This window comes from Plectropomus leopardus, chromosome 6 (genome assembly GCF_026936395.1).
Source record: "Plectropomus leopardus strain MGB_pleo_1.0 chromosome 6, ASM2693639v1, whole genome shotgun sequence".
Lineage (NCBI taxonomy): Eukaryota > Metazoa > Chordata > Actinopteri > Perciformes > Serranidae > Plectropomus > Plectropomus leopardus.
In genome coordinates this window covers 18,117,805-18,133,860 of record NC_142181.1, presented here as the reverse complement: position 1 = coordinate 18,133,860, position 16,056 = coordinate 18,117,805, and the positions used below count along the sequence as shown (strand labels likewise).

General features: G+C 36.9%; 1 protein-coding gene across 1 annotated transcript in view; it reads left to right on the top strand.

The window, feature by feature from the left end:
* Window positions 1-11,207: 11,207 nt before the first annotated feature.
* The window catches only part of elna (elastin a), a 112,746-nt gene continuing 107,897 nt past the window's right edge, over window positions 11,208-16,056 (top strand). Inside the window, exon 1 of the mRNA XM_088078906.1 lies at window positions 11,208-11,497. The gene's annotated coding sequence lies outside the window, so the exon portion shown is untranslated. The remainder of the gene's footprint in view (window positions 11,498-16,056) is intronic.

The following is a 16,056-nucleotide window of genomic DNA, read 5'->3' as shown; positions in this document are numbered from 1 at the left end:
GCTTTGCTACTGTCAGCCAGCTTCACATTTCCATACATGTTTTCACAGCATTGCAACTTTCTCATAGACTGATGATAATTGAGGAATAGAGCCTTTTTTTTAAGACGGCAGAGTCGGTGACAGAAATAAAATTTAGTTTAAGCTAAAAAGGGCAGGTCAAATGTAAATTATTATAACAGCAGAGCACAGGGTGTGAAATTATACAAAACTAAGTGCAAAACGAGATCAATTGCTTGTTGAAAGCTCCCATTCTGTGGCAAATTACCTTTTACCACGTGAAAAATGTTCTCTTTTATGTTCACAGTGCTGCTGTTTCATTTGTATAAGAAACAGAACAACCCTCCGTACTAATATCTTTAAAGATTTATTACCAGTATATTCATCATTGTAAAAGGGCACGTCTGAGGTTTAACCTTTATATTGGACAGTCAAGTCTCCTCTGTCTGGTCTGGTTGAGCTCTCTGGCGTGTTGATATATTTTATCTTAAATGATCACTCCATCAGCCTTTGAGAATGGACAGAATGGGGTCCTGGGAAATAAAGAAATCCTGTGTACTTACTGCGGTATTTCATGACGTTGGACTCTGTCTATCCTTTCTGTCTCAGCTGCTGTGGCGTTGCTCTCTTCTTGCTTCTCTATACAGTAACACTCAGACATAAGGTCAGAGGTGTGAATGAAAAATTAAGCGCTCAAGGCCAAAAATAAGGTTTTTGAAAGGGCGGGAACAGCCTTCATGAGCCAGGTCTTCTTTCACCTATGAGATGTTTGTCTGGAAGCAATTTAGACTTTACATCTTAAGCCATAAAAAGGTATCTGCAGATTACAGCAGTGCTTTTCTCATACATCACATGAAGCAAGGTCACTCCACTGATTTTATTTTTTATAAAATGGCAGAAAAGACTATGGACTGTCTTCCCACAGCTGAACATTGGGCATGTGCGAGAGAACGTGCTTTTGATGGATGAATTGTAGGCCCAAATATTTTCTCTCCTTTATCCTGATCAAACATTCACTGGTATTTCAGACCACATGTTTTCTCATCATTATATCTTCTCTGGCCCAATGCAACTGGAACAGCTAAAGCGGTATCAGTTCAGCCATATTTCAATGTTTCTGACGAAAGTAAAAGGCATGCAATGATTATAGTTGGATTATAAAGAAACAGAGTGAAAAGAAAAGACATTGAACAGTTTGCCGTGTTCACTTGAGTGGTACAAAAGAAAATGGCAATTGTTGTTAGTTGTTATGGTGACAACACACATTAGCAGGGCTGTATAGTGAGGTTCACTCACTAGTTTGAGAATGCTGTTTTGGCTTGTTCTACAAATTATTCGACAGCTAACTTCTAAGCAGCTCATTTTCAAGTCTCATTAAAGGTTAATGCTAAATTTGAGACAATTCCCTAAAGGTGTTCTTGAGATGTCATGTTCACGAGAATGATACAAATGCAAGTCACAGTAATCCCTGACCTTTGACTTTTGACCACCAACATCTAATCAGTTCATTGTTGAGTTCAAGTGGACATTTGTACCAGATTCCCTTAAGGTGTTTTTGAGATATTGTGTTCACAAGAATGGGACAGATGGAAGGGACGACCAAGCGAAAACACAGTGCCTCTGGCCACTGCAATCATTGGCACAGAGGCATAAATACACAAAATGACCTCAAAGAGATAAAAATTACACAAAACATCATCAAAAGGATGCAAAACAACCACTAAGGGACTCAAACTTACCCCAAAAGACACACAAAATTACCTCAACGTGACACAAAACAACCACAAAAGACACAAAACATCATCAAAGGGAAACAAAATTACCCCAGAGAGACACAAAACAGTCACAAAGAGACACAAAACAGTCACAAAGAGACACAAGTTTTCCAAAAATACACAAAACAGCCAAAAAAATATACATGTTTACCACAAAAAGACAGAAAACAACCTCAACTGCTGGGCTGACACTATAAGTGACACAGCAACAGGTTATATGTCATTTTTAATGGAAGTCGCTGACATGAAGTGACAAACTGACCCGACACTTGTCGCTGCTGATGGGCATAATATGCTGCAAATTAAAGTTTAACTAGCTTCAACTTTTTTTGCAATGAAGCGTCAATAAGAGACAATAATATGGCTATTTTCCTCATTAAACAGAAAAATACAGCTCTTCACCATTAAAAGTTTCTCTCTTTCACTAAACTAACACTATCATGAGTTTGATAGGAGTCTGTTAATGCAGTAGCTGACAGGAAGGATGAAACAGATGGAAGGAAGTTAGCCTGCTACAGCAATTATAATGGCAACTGTACACATAAAAACCGTCATCACTCTAACCATCCCACTAAATTCTATTCCTATTAGACTATTTCAAAATATAAAATACAGTGATATGTAAAACACTCCTCACAGTGTCCTGGATTTTTGTTCCTCACAGAAAAGTGTGCCATTGATCTGCAGCTTTATCTTCTCTCATATCTGTAAAATCATTCATTCATTTTCCATATTTTTTCCTCCTCAGGGTCACAGGGGCCTGAAGCCCGCTACTTTTATTACTGTGGTGATCTAATATCCTCATGTGGATTAGTACATATCTGAACAAGTGACCTATCTGGAAAAGGTTTGGTTATGCATGTGGGATGGCTGCTGTTTCAGTTATTTAATTTTACTTCTTGCTGCTTCAAAGATTTATATACAAAGTTATATGTTTTTATTTAGCTCTATACACAGGGATCAAACTCTCCAGATACCACCTCATAAACATTGATAAATAACATTTAACAGAGCTGTCATATTTCGTGCAGCTTCATATAAGGTCATCATTTACATATTTTTAACAGTTTTTTTTTCAAAGCTAAATACAAGCCAAATTTTTGAAAAACAAATATTTCTCCACAGTCTCTGCTGTTTTTTAAGACACAAGCCTACATGCCTGCTAGACAATAATAACTGTGCTTTTCTTAATCTTCCAGTTGAGACTGTTGTTAATTATAACAGAAATTGCATATCTTCTTGCTTTTGTACAAACAAGTAAAATATGACCTTGCATAACTTATGAAAATATAAATATATTTGTGTTTGCACACTACCAAAGCAGAAAAAAGTCATACCACTGTCTACTAACAAATGCCGGAAATCTATGCAGAATAAATCTGGCTCTTGGAAGAGTACTCCAAAGAGAAGAAAAAGGAACAAGGTAGGACTAAGCGTAATCCTTAAAGGCTTTTTTGAAAATATGACTGGTTGGATAGGGGGTAAACATGTTTTGCATAAAGCCCTCTTGTGTAATTTCTGATAAGGAGAGGTATGACCTTATAGTTTATCTGGAACTAATTGATTTTTGGCCGAAAAAAAAAGATCAGTATACTCTCTTATTATTGATGGAAAAGTAATGCACAAATTTATTTTATAATTATTCATGTAAAACTTAATTTGTGTTGTTCCTTTTAGACACAGCTTGTAGGAACGCTAGAATTTGAAATAAAACAATTCAGATAAAAATTGAATTAAAATGAATCTGGGAGAATGTTCATATTTGCAATAAAAAGCAGGTGCATGGTATTATGAATGTTGGAAGAAATGTGAGGGCAATCATGCTGTTGGTTATTAAATTGGCCTCATTTGTTTTTCCTTTGAAATGTGAACACCCTGATGCCAAAACAAGCACAGTGATGCGGAGAGGTAATGATCAGCTCGACACTGAAAATGGTATCAAATCAGCATAAGGGTCTAAATGAGGAACTGTAGAAAACAAGTGTCCTTATTCCTGTTGTACCATTATCAATTTATAATTCAAGTTTCATTTCTCACAGTCAGACAGACACACCTTTGTCCTGGAGGTACAGGTCTTCTTTTGCATCCTTTGAGCATCTTTCATCTTCGAGCTAATACATGTGAAAAGAAGAAAGCAGCCCTTGGTGTTGTGTACAGGATTGGTGGCATCAGAGGGGTGGAGTGGAAGGGAACTACTTTAATCAATCATGTCATTTCATTGTTTGGATGAGAGGCAGGGCACGCTAACATGGGGAGAACATATAAGTTCAGCAAGTTCAAACCTTCTTGCTGTGAGGTGACAGTGCTGCACCACGATGCCGTCCAACCTGTATTACAGTGATACTTTGATTTATCTAATGTGACACAGGTTTTTATTTAAGGAATATTTCAGCCCCCAAATAGTCATTTGAATGCCAAATACTAAACTTGTGATACACTGAATACAGGAAGAAAACTATTTTTCTTTCATACCTCGCAACTTTATAATCCCAACCCGTTCTCATTCCCAGGTCGTCAAATACCGACGCTTTGTAACAGCCCTCGCCATCTGGAACCGACACACATGGCCTTTTGCATATCTATGTGACACACATTTTAAACCTTTAACACCTGGATCAACATCACTTTTCTTACTAGCATTTAAATCTCTGAAAACCGGAGGAAATTGGTTTGATTTCTTCCAAAATCACTGGAAAAAAACCTGAGCAACTTGTCAAGAAATGTCCCACAAACTGCAAAAAATTTGTAAAACGTGGCAAGGAAATGATGAATGATTAGCTGGGAGGGATTACTAAATTTTATCATTAAGCAAGGGGAAATTTCCAGAAAACTACATTTATAGTTCTCTTAATTGTATATTTAAGATTATTTTACAGTAAAGCACCTTCTTGAGGTCATTTCCTTGGTTGTGTTTGTTTGTGTGTTTTAGGTATTTTTCTTCTTACTTTTTACTAACTTCTTGCAATTGTTGTTAAGGTGCTTATTGCTCTCCTCCCATGCTTTTGAAAGAAATTAAGTCAATTTGCTCAGGTTTTAAAAGATTAACACATGTTAAATGTTGTTGCAGTTAAGATTGGTAACAAAATTGCTGCCAATCTTTAAAATAAAATTCACTTTTTTTAGTTCTAAGTAAGTATTTGTTACTTAATATAATGTGGCTAAAATACGTCACATAAGTAATCAGTATTGTAAGTGCCATATCAATTGTATGTAAATTATCTAAGGTTGTATTAAAACAACCGTGACTTTTGGTTTCACAGGGGACAAAAACTGCAGCCCTCTGGATGAAAGTCAGGGTTGGAAATTAACACCAGCCACCGCTAAATGCTCATGCTCCTCACAGGCACACACACGACCAAATGTTTGATCCCTCTAGGCTTAGGTCTGGTGGAGAAAACTAGATTTATGTGGCAGAATATGCAGCTGTGCATTACTTTAATGTGTGAAAACGGCTTGAAAATATCAATCATTTCGTGCAGTGAGATTTACCACTTTATATTTGATACAGTTGAACTGGTGTTTAGTTACCAATAACATGAATGAATGTATTATAAGAGGCTTTGTTGAGATCTGATAAATAAACACCCGTTAAAGCTATAGCTGTAACAAACTGTGGACATCTGGTTTGTGTATGACAGTTAAACTGCACATTATTTAGGTCCTGTTGTTGTTTACAATCATATGTTTTGCATTTTTTAGATAGCTGACAGTAGATAAGATGCCTGGTACCTGGTTCTTATTCTTATTGTAAGTATCATTGAGATTTATCAACATTTTATGCGACACCATGTTACCTTCCACTCAGCCAAATGTTTGCAGCATTAGGTCACATGCAGTAGGCTGTTCAAAAGCATTGAGCCAGACTGCACATCTGAATATTATTATCATGAAACACTCTTTCCATGAATGAAATTGAGATGTATAGGCACAGAGTGGTAAGTTAAGTTGAATTTTTTAACAATAACAAGGTAGATCCTGAAGATTTGATTCAAATGACAGGGATATCATAAATATGACTTGTTATTTGAACTTCAGTTCATACTGATACCCGACACAATGCTGTTTTCAAAGGATGTCAAAGATCAGTCTTGATTTAAGCAAGTGTGTTTGGCAAAGATGCAAGGGTGCAAAACATGTCACTGATGCATTAGATTTAAGGATGTTGTCAGAGGGTCCATTCATTGTGGAGGATAACAACAGATGGTTTTACTTGAAGGGGAAATCCTGTAGGGTTTATTTTTCTGTGGCTTTTGCTTGTTCGATAATATTCTCATGGTGGTTGGTGTTTATTATGCAGATACACGCATCTCCGAACCGGCAGGGTGTTCCAGTAAGATTATGAGAAGTTCCTCCAAAAGAGATGATTCTGTCAATATCATGGAAAGATATTCTGACAGAACATGGCAAACATTGCCTCCATATGAGAGTGATTTCCTGCTTATGTTCAAAGTCAACAACGTCAGGAAGAAAAAATGCCCCAAAAAGTCAATGAAGCATGTTTTCGCTTTATTTTGGTGAAGTCTAGATTGACAGAAATATGTAAAATTATGTCCTCTGATTTTAAGCAGGTAAGACAAACCTTTTGACATAACGTTACTTTCTTCATGAAATACACTGATTTCGTTGGAATTGAGCTCGTGAGAAACAGAGAACAGTGTTGGATGACTGCATTGTTTGGAATCGCTCTAGTCTGTGCTTACATTTTACCTCATTGTTAGCACAGAATAATCGATAAAATATGATGTGTATGACACGTCCAACAGCCTATATCCTGAACACAAGTTTGTGTAACTGTAAATCTGGAGATCACAGTTTGCATGCATTAAAGGTTCCACGTGTAGGATTTAGAGGGGCATATTGGCAGAAATGGAATATAATGTAAAAAATATGCCTTCTTCAGCGTATAATTTCCTATAAAATAATATCGTTGTGCTTTTGTTACCTGAGAATAAGTCGTTCATATCTACATTAGGGAGATTAGATTATTTTTTTGGCTTTTCATGCCTTTATTATAGTGCAGACAGAGAGTGACAGGAAAGGGGGAGAGAGAACGGGGATGACAAACAGCAAAGGACCGCAAGCCGGAATCGAACCCGGGCCGCTGCTAAGGACTCAGCCTATATGGAGCGCACGCTCTACTCACTGAGGCCGCTCCTATTAGACACAGATTTTGAACATAAAACTGCTTTATTCAGTGTTTTTAATAGTTTAAATTCCCTGGTCTGTTTGTTTTTGAGAGAGGAGACCCTCTGAACATTTAAATCTTAAGTTATCAGAGAAACTAGACTTACCAGGAAATATTGAAGTTGTATGCCTCCACAACCACAAACCTCTCAAGTTGCTGTTTACATCCATGTCTGTTAAACTCTAATATAGTCGTCAGTGCTTCAAGTATGGATGTTGCTGCAAAGAAACATGGATGCTTCACACACATCTTCAACACAAAGGATCTATACAATCAGAAGAGTTTTGAGATGGACATCTAAGATTAGTGTCACCAGTTCAGTATCTGAACAAATGTCTGCCCTTCTGTTCCTGATGACGATGAATAATTGCCAGCAAAGTGTTTTTGCTGAACATTATGATGTCACAGTTAAGTTTACCCTTGACCTTTTGGATATAAAACATCATAACTTCATCATTATATGCTGTTAGACATTTGTGTTAAATGTTGTCATATTTAGCTTGTGAATTCTTGAATTGTGGCCAAAAATGGTTTTGGTGAGGTCACAGTGACCTTTGACCTTCAACCAACATAATCTTAATTTGTTCATCTTTGAGTTTGTACCGCCTTTTGAGGAAATTCCCTAAAGGCATTCTTGGGATATGTTTTTACGTGTATTATATTGAAGGATGGATGGACGGATAACCCAAAAACATAATGTCTCTGGCCACGGCGGTCACTGATGCAGAGGCATAAAGGTGAACACACATTAGCAGGTGCAGGGTTAGCACCTTGAAGGATCATTGATTTGTAAAGTGAGGAACAAACGTCTGCAGATAATTTGGCTCCCAATAAAAAACTCCTGAACAATGAACCCTGAAAGCATTCTAACAGGGAGTTCATGAGAGGCACAGCCAGTTTCAGCTGGTTGCAATCTGCAATTTTCACCACGAGATGCCACTAAACCCAACACTCCTTTAACAGTGCTACAACACCATATTTGTTCGTATCTCTGCTCCAGCTGTTAACCGCTTTTATTAATATTCTGTAATTTTTTATGTCCCAACAATTTTAAACAACAATTTCATGTTGGTGTATTATAGGAACTCTGATGATGATTTGCAGCGTGTGTGAAATTGTTCCACCATTTGGCCTGCACCATAAATCAACAAAGCTAAAACTTGGAAAAGGTCAGTGAAGTGGGATTTAAGCCCTTTACGGCTGAAGTTAGGGAAATGATCACTCCAGATCTTTGTCCTGGAAGGCTGCATTTCATTTGTAATATTTGTTTCCAAAATTTGAAATTTATTGGAAAAAAAAGTTATACCCAGAGGTTAGCAGAACTGTTTAGTCTCGGTGGTTTGTCAAAGTGCCCAAGGCGTAATGAGTTGTGGCACCCGCTAAGACATGTTTTCACTTACGATAATCTACTGAAGTCACTGACTGACGCCTTGACCTGTGGCTCCAAAAAGGCTTTCTTCTATTTGAGATAAAAAGTCATTTGATCCTTATTCTTCCCAAAACCAGATTAGATTGTAAATAATTGCCTAACCAGAGCGGTTATACAGAAAAACTCACACCAGCCAGGAAATGCAATTTATGTTGAACCATTCTGTTATCACTTTAGCCGTCATCTAAACAGCTCACAGGCTACGTGCAGTGTACTCATGTTAGGCTGTAATACTATCTTTCTGTAATCCAACCAAGTCTTTCCACAACTGCAATCACGAACACAATGTTGCAGTCCGGTTTGTCAACACATTACATTCTTTAGCAATACTGTTGCTGGATGTTATTTGACCGTATATTGGGCACTGGACTCTGCCAACCCGGCTTTGATGTCTCCAGTGCAATTACAACATCTGAAAGGCCAAACACACTCAAACAGATGTAATCATTCGGTGCACTTTGTGCCAACACGACCTTGAAATTAAGGAGGATTGATTCAGTCTTTTGAATTTTGATGCTACCCAGATGTGAATCATTTTTGTGTCAACAGCGCCTTAGTATTCACTAGAAAACACAATTTGACATGAGCGTGTTTGTCTGTTTGGTCATAAACATGATTAATGTTTTCTGTGTGTGAGGGGTGTCACACAAAAGGTTAGATTAGGTATTGTTTTTGTCATCGACATTTATCTTCATCACATCAAGTTTTGTCCAGCAGACACACTGATCTTTATTCAGATAATGAATTTATTGCAAACATTTTGCTCTTTTTGTGATATGTTTTATTAATGGTTTTACACGTGTATTTGCTCCTTTACATGGTTGAGATGTAGGAAGAGCATTGCCAAATTACAGTCAATGTATGGCATGTTGCACTGCAGATTGATTACAGTTTCATATTTTCTGGATTGCACGCACCAAGTTTTTTACTGCCAACAAAAAGCATAAAACTACAGGCAATTCACTTGACACTGTGGATACTTAAAGAGGAAATTTCCATCATCAGTAAGTAAACACAGTTTAGTTGCTTTTTTGTTTCCAAAAAGGTTAATTGTTTCCTCTTGAACTGATAATCTGAAGCACAAGAGTTCAAATATCTTTTGTCATACATTTGGGAGTTTTAAATTGATGGTAAGCTTCTGATGATCTGTGTAACTGAAGTGTACACTTGGCATTCACCACCGAGCAACATCTCCCTTAATTCCTCCCACAACACTCTCACAGCTGAACCAACAACCAGAGGCCTCCACAAACTGTTAGAAGGATAATCAATTAGTTTAACAGAAAAGCAGTTGCACCTCCTCAAAATGTATCAAAGGGGAGTAGTAGCTGATGGACTGTGTGAATCTTAATGTGGAATTATATTTTTCTCAGGTCAGTATTCAGAGAAACACTAAAAAACAATAATGAAATATCTAGCGTAACAAAAATGTGACACCACCAGTGATTTGTAGAAAAAGAGTGAAACAAGAACATATTCCGCACAGTCCCATTGTGCATTTGTGACAGTGACGTATAACATGGCAAGTTTATTTGAATGTGATCTCATGTTTCTGGCTCTAGTCTTCATCAGCTGTATTAATGTTATCCCTGGAAAAAACATTAGGTTGCCTGGTAGAGAAAAGGTAAAGGCCCAGTGTGTAGTTGCATCGAGCGGTGAAGTTGCAGAAATGAAACTTCTCCTGTGTGCCAAGCATGAAGGCAAGACTGGCAAAATAAATTCCAGATGGGCCAGCCCACCTAGTGAACCACAAGAACGCCACAGGCAATGATGGTACTACCCATCTGATTAGGTGTTACACGCAGTGTTGGGAAGATTACTTTTGAAATGTAATAGGTAACATTACTAGTTATCCTGTAAAAAAATCTAATAAATTACATAACTATTTTAATTATTCATCAAAGTAATGTAACTTGTTACATTTGAATACTTTTCAATTATTTTTCCAACTAATGTTTTTTAAAGGGCAATCAATCTGAAAAGATTTAAAAACTTAAGTGCATAAATGTTGCACTCAAATATGTCTCAGTGTCTTTGCTGTCCCACGTTGTCCAAAAATAAGCCAAAAGAAGTCTTTCCTGTATGGCAGAAAATGTAAAGTAACAGAGTGAATGTTTTATTCAACATATAAACTTTTTTTCATTAAAATGTAAAATGATTCTTTGTAGTGATCAACATTGTGATTAACTTTAATGTGATTACATTTTTTTTCTCACAAACTGTAACTGATTATAATAACATTTATTTTTCTGTTTAATTACTGTAACTAGTTAATCCCCAACACTGGTTACACATTTCAAAAGTTGTCAATATACTTAGACTGTAAGGCAGGTGCAGTTGTACTAGTCCTCATTACCTCCTCCCGCCCCCTCAGCTGCATCATATAATGTTAAAGTTCAAACAGGAGAGTTAAATTACATTTACAATGAATTTAGTGAAATCAGAGACATCCAGCTAACCACATCCAGCGCATTTTCACCACAGAAACAGCAGAAATTTAATTTACTGAGCTCTGAGAATTTAAGATTAAATTTGGGACTCTTTCTTTTCCTGCATTCTCAGGAAATTCTTATCATCCTTGGGAATATTCTCTTTTGGAAACTGTACTGTATCATTTTGCAGGCAGTTTTGTTTTCTGTAAAAGCCACAAAACAGTGGATTACCCTGAGTGTAAACGATAAATAGATTTAGTTATCAACATCCAATATCATCGATGCAAAGTATAAACATCGATCTATGTCATCATCTTTGTGACAGACTTTTATTTTGAAATTCTGTATCACGGCCAAACAGCGTCAGGCGCACAATGGCCAGCAGCCAAGAAAAACACTATGAGGATAAAGCATGGATGTATTTACGGAAGTGGGATAAAGTTATAACAGCCACGTGGAAATATTTTTGGAGCTGGGACAAAATACAGGTCGACAGACACAACACGTTTGTAAACAATGCCGTCATGAGATAAAATACGGAAGCACCTGCCTGCAAACTGTGCTAACTTCTTGCAGCAACTTTAGCTGCTCTGTTTCAACAACGTCACTGAAAAACACCCATACAGGCTGGCATTCAACCGTGCTGATTTGTCGGGAGACGCAGTGACTTTAACCAAAGGTGAGTAAGAAACCGTATGAATAATACATGTAAATATTTAAGCTGTAGAAGTAGTAAAAGTCTGCTAGCCGCTAGGCTAACGTAGTCAATGTAAAAGTGCCTAAGCTAATCATGAATGACAACAAAACAACTGTTTTGTTTGTGAGCATTGACAGTTATGTTTTAGCCATATTTTATGCATTTGATAAATTATGTTGTTGTTAATCCATGGGTGTAGTTTTCCTTCAAAGCTTTAAACTAGTTAGCCTTGAAATTTTAGGGAAAAAAAACCCAGTTTGGGGTAAAATGGAAAGATTTAAAGGGCTTTCTGTCAGAAGGGTTAATTTACCCCATGTGCTTTTTATGTGAGTCCATTGAAAGTATATTATACTGCACTTATGTGGTTAAAATGATTTACGCTTATTTATATCTTTTTTTTAATCATTTATTGTTAAAAGCAAAAATGAGAGGGGCTTTTTCTTGAAGTGATTGTGTGAAATGGGCAGATTTTATTATCTCATATTAAAAGCAGGGTCCTGAATTGATTGTGATATCAGCAAATACTGTATTCTTGAAGACTCAATATAATATCATGATGAAACTGCATCTCCAAAACCAGCTGTAAACTTTGTTAAAAGCTGCTCAGCTCTGAACTCATTGACCTTAAATCCTCTGCTATGGTCTTTATGACTTTATGCCTTTATTTGACAAGAATACACTTGTGGTGTGCTATCATGTAGCTTTGTAACGTGTGTCGTGTGTCTCATGCTTTTCATTGTTGTATGTTTTTACTTTGTATTGTTGTCCTGTCTCTTTGTCTTGACCTTCCAAGGACTACAAATGCAAGTTAGCCTCAAACTATAATCTGATATGGCGCATCAAATGGTGACATCTTTAACTGTATGTGGTCCCTTTTGAATATAAATAAGAATAACAAAATAAATCTAAGATGAGGGATGGCAAAAATAAAATACAATTTAATATTTGTTATGCCTGTTACATCTCTTACATGTAGAATTATCAAACTAAACTTAACATTGACTTGATGGTTCTCTTGAGATCAGATCATTATTGTAAATTCAGTTCGAGTTGCCTAACTTAGAAAGTTGGAAAAACTTACACACACTTATAAATGCCACAGAGTTTGCAGTTGTCTTGTCCGTATGATTACCATTAAGAGAAAATGTAACTGATGAGCTGTTTCTGCCTAAAAGCACATTTAATCCATAACCGAATTTGTTTTGAGTAATATTCCCTAACATCCTCTGAAATATTTTGTGACACAACAGCTATGTGGGTCTCCTGCCTTGCCAGTATGTGTCTGATGTTTAAACTTGAGCCGAGGCAGAACCTAAAAAGTTTCCATTGAATGATGTAAAGACAGAAAACAGGTGGCAAAAATTATACCGCAAGCTTTCCATGCGCTCTGTTGTTTCCCACTCTGTTGGTTTGTGTTGACAGAGCTTTGACAGATTTCAACCTCCAGCGTCAGACGTCAGGTTGATGAAAGTTAAAACAGCACCCACTTTCTCTCAAGTGTAATCAGGTAGAATGGTTTCAAAGATGTCAGAAATTTTACACTTCCACTGCAGTCAGAAAACATGAAGAAAGTTGCTGTTTTTTGTTGAAATGAATGTGACATTAGTTTGTTTACACCGGGTATTACAGAAAAGTAGAAGCTTTTGGGTTCACGAAATTCTTCAAAGATGACAGGAATTGAGACTGTCCAACACTCTATCATGAGTGCTGTTGTCTTTTGAAGCTAAGCTTTATTCATACTTTTGTATGAGTCAATATCAGTTTGCCGACATTCTGACGATCGTACAAGAGAGCATCAGTAAAGACAAAACCAACTTCAGAAACCCCATCAGTGCCAGAGACTGTTTCTAGTTAAAATTACTTTTTTGAGTAATCTGCAGACCAATAATAGGTAATATAGCCATTAATAACTGTGATTGAGTAATTATAACATATTAAAGGTTGTTCCTAAACCCTAAATGAAACAGACAATCCCTGAAATGTACTGATGACACCAAATTGAAAACTTTCAATTCAGAGGATTTTGATCTAAATTAAAAAATTGTTATGTATAATAAAAATCATCATATTAAGGTGATATTTTGAAATCAACACTAGGGACTTTTTTCTTTTCTCTTCTTCTCCTAATAGCAGTCAACACCACCATCTACTGGCCAGAATGTGGTACAGTCAGGGAGACTAATCAGTCATTGATGACCAAATAAAGACTTACATTTTGTGGTCCAAAATTAGATGTTAGGATCTACCTTGGATGTAACGTGTAATTAAGACAGATTCTGATATACATCATTCTTGAAAACGCTTTAGGTGTGATCCAAACAACATGATTCCCCTCTTTTGTTGTTGTTGTAGTTGTAGTGTGAACTCTGCCATCCAGTTGGAACAATTTTTAAAACTATCTTTTTATAGTTATAGATATCATTTTTGGTGTGGACACCCCTTAAATGGCGATGTGTTTTGGCTGTGTAATTTAGTTCTACTTTAGTTCAGATAACTGAAACGCCTCTTAATACCAGGTGTAAACAGCCTCTATGAAGTCTTAGCTTTAATTTGATTGTGAACATCCACATCAGATCATTTTTATAGAATCGAAAGCCTTTTTTAGAACAGAGACTGAGAGCCAGACAACTATGTCAACTTAAAGATATACTATGAAGGATTTTCCCTAAAAAACAATGTATAGATTCATACGTTCATAAGTAATCCCTCTCTGTCATCATTTAGAAGTGTGTGGCGGTGCATTTTTCTGCAGAGACTCTGCTCCCTGCCTTTATGTTGTTATTTTCCTCTTCATTTCTTATGTACAGGACATTTATGGGCACAGCACATATGTGAAGGCAGGACTTTATTAACAGGTAGTGACCAGCAGCTGTGCCTAGGTTCAAACGTAGCTTAAGTTATAATGTAGGCGATGATTTACGCTAGAACTTAATTTAGGCGGTTGCACCACACAACTTAGTTCTGACATAAAGCTAAGCTCTAACTTTACAACTAAATTTACACCTATACACCACCTGTAAAGCTGTTCTTAACTCAACTGATGCATAGGGAAATGACTAGGTTATTTGGAGAGAGGGTTTTTTGATGATGATGATAATGACCACTTTCTTCCTCATTTACCCTGGCCGCTCATTCTGCGTGAGACACATATTTATATATTCCTTTGATATTTATGATATGCATTTTTGATTTCAGTTTAGCTGAGCAGAGATGCAAAAAATAACTGATCTACTGACGTCGTTTTACAGCATGAAACAGATAGGGATGGAGCTTTGAGTTCATTTTCTTAGCTTTGATGATAAATGAAAGAAACCTGCTGACAGACTGGGACAATATTGTAACACCACAGCAAGAATAGTGTTTTTCACTGCCTGGACGCAGAAAGTGAAAACGTCATTTGCTGCTACATTATTTTGGTTAGTGTAGACTTTACAGCAGTGCAACTACCATAGTCTCCATGTTGCAACCACACATCCGCACAGCTCTAGTATCAAACTAACTGCTTTCAGCGTAGTGTTTAGTGTGGACTTTGCACCCTAACATAAGAGAGGACTTAAGCACAGCTGTTGCAACAGACTGTAGGCAGTATGCATCCAGCGCAGGAAACCTGCGAATGTAGTGTGGAAAAATGGAAGCTCATTACAAAATGAGCGTAAATCTGAGGTTAGCTTTTACTTTGGCTCGCAATACTGTCATTCCTGCATGGTATACCTTTTATTTTGACTCTGACTCATAGATACAGTATCAGTGGACACTTGGTATCTACTCTAGAAATTATTTTCCAAAACTGTAGAGCAACCACATTCCCTTCTTACTTGTTTTGTCCGTCTGGTCTTCATCAAGTTAGATTCCAACTGGATTGTTTGTCCACTCAGTGGTGGTGAAGGAAGTGAAGTCCATGAAGAAGCTGATACCAATGCATACCCAAAGTATGCATGGTAAAGCACATGACAAAGAAATCCCCCTACTCTCCCATGCTATTCTTCGAAATAATCCTCTCAATATATTTTCCAAATAGTAAAAGTTCCCACCTCTTTTTTGAATGTCATTTCAGATGTTTTGCAATTTATGCTTTTATACTGAAGACATCTTTTTTTTTTGCGTACAGTATCAATGCATCTGCAGTAGTGCGACTTTACAAATTCCTACCTCCTCTGCCAGCGTGGTGACAGACAGGATACACTGCAGCCAGCTTATCACTTTATTGTTTTTATTGTGTTTAGCTTTCCCAGGATTGCTTAATTCTAATGAGAGTGATTAATTAACCTCTGAACCAGAGGTCATGTGAAATTACTTGCAGCCTGCCATCTTGCACTTCTTTACTCATTTATCTGTAGTGAAGCAAAACGGTTTTATATGATTTTTTTTTGTGTTTACACTGATATATACATATATACAATGAATAAACATAGAATGATGTAGAACTTGGACTCAGCAATTACCGTATGTGCATAAACCTTCTCAACTTGACTCTTCGTGGGAATATCACTCGATATTAAACATATCAGGAATCTCTTTAAACAGACTGAGCTGTGGTCTTT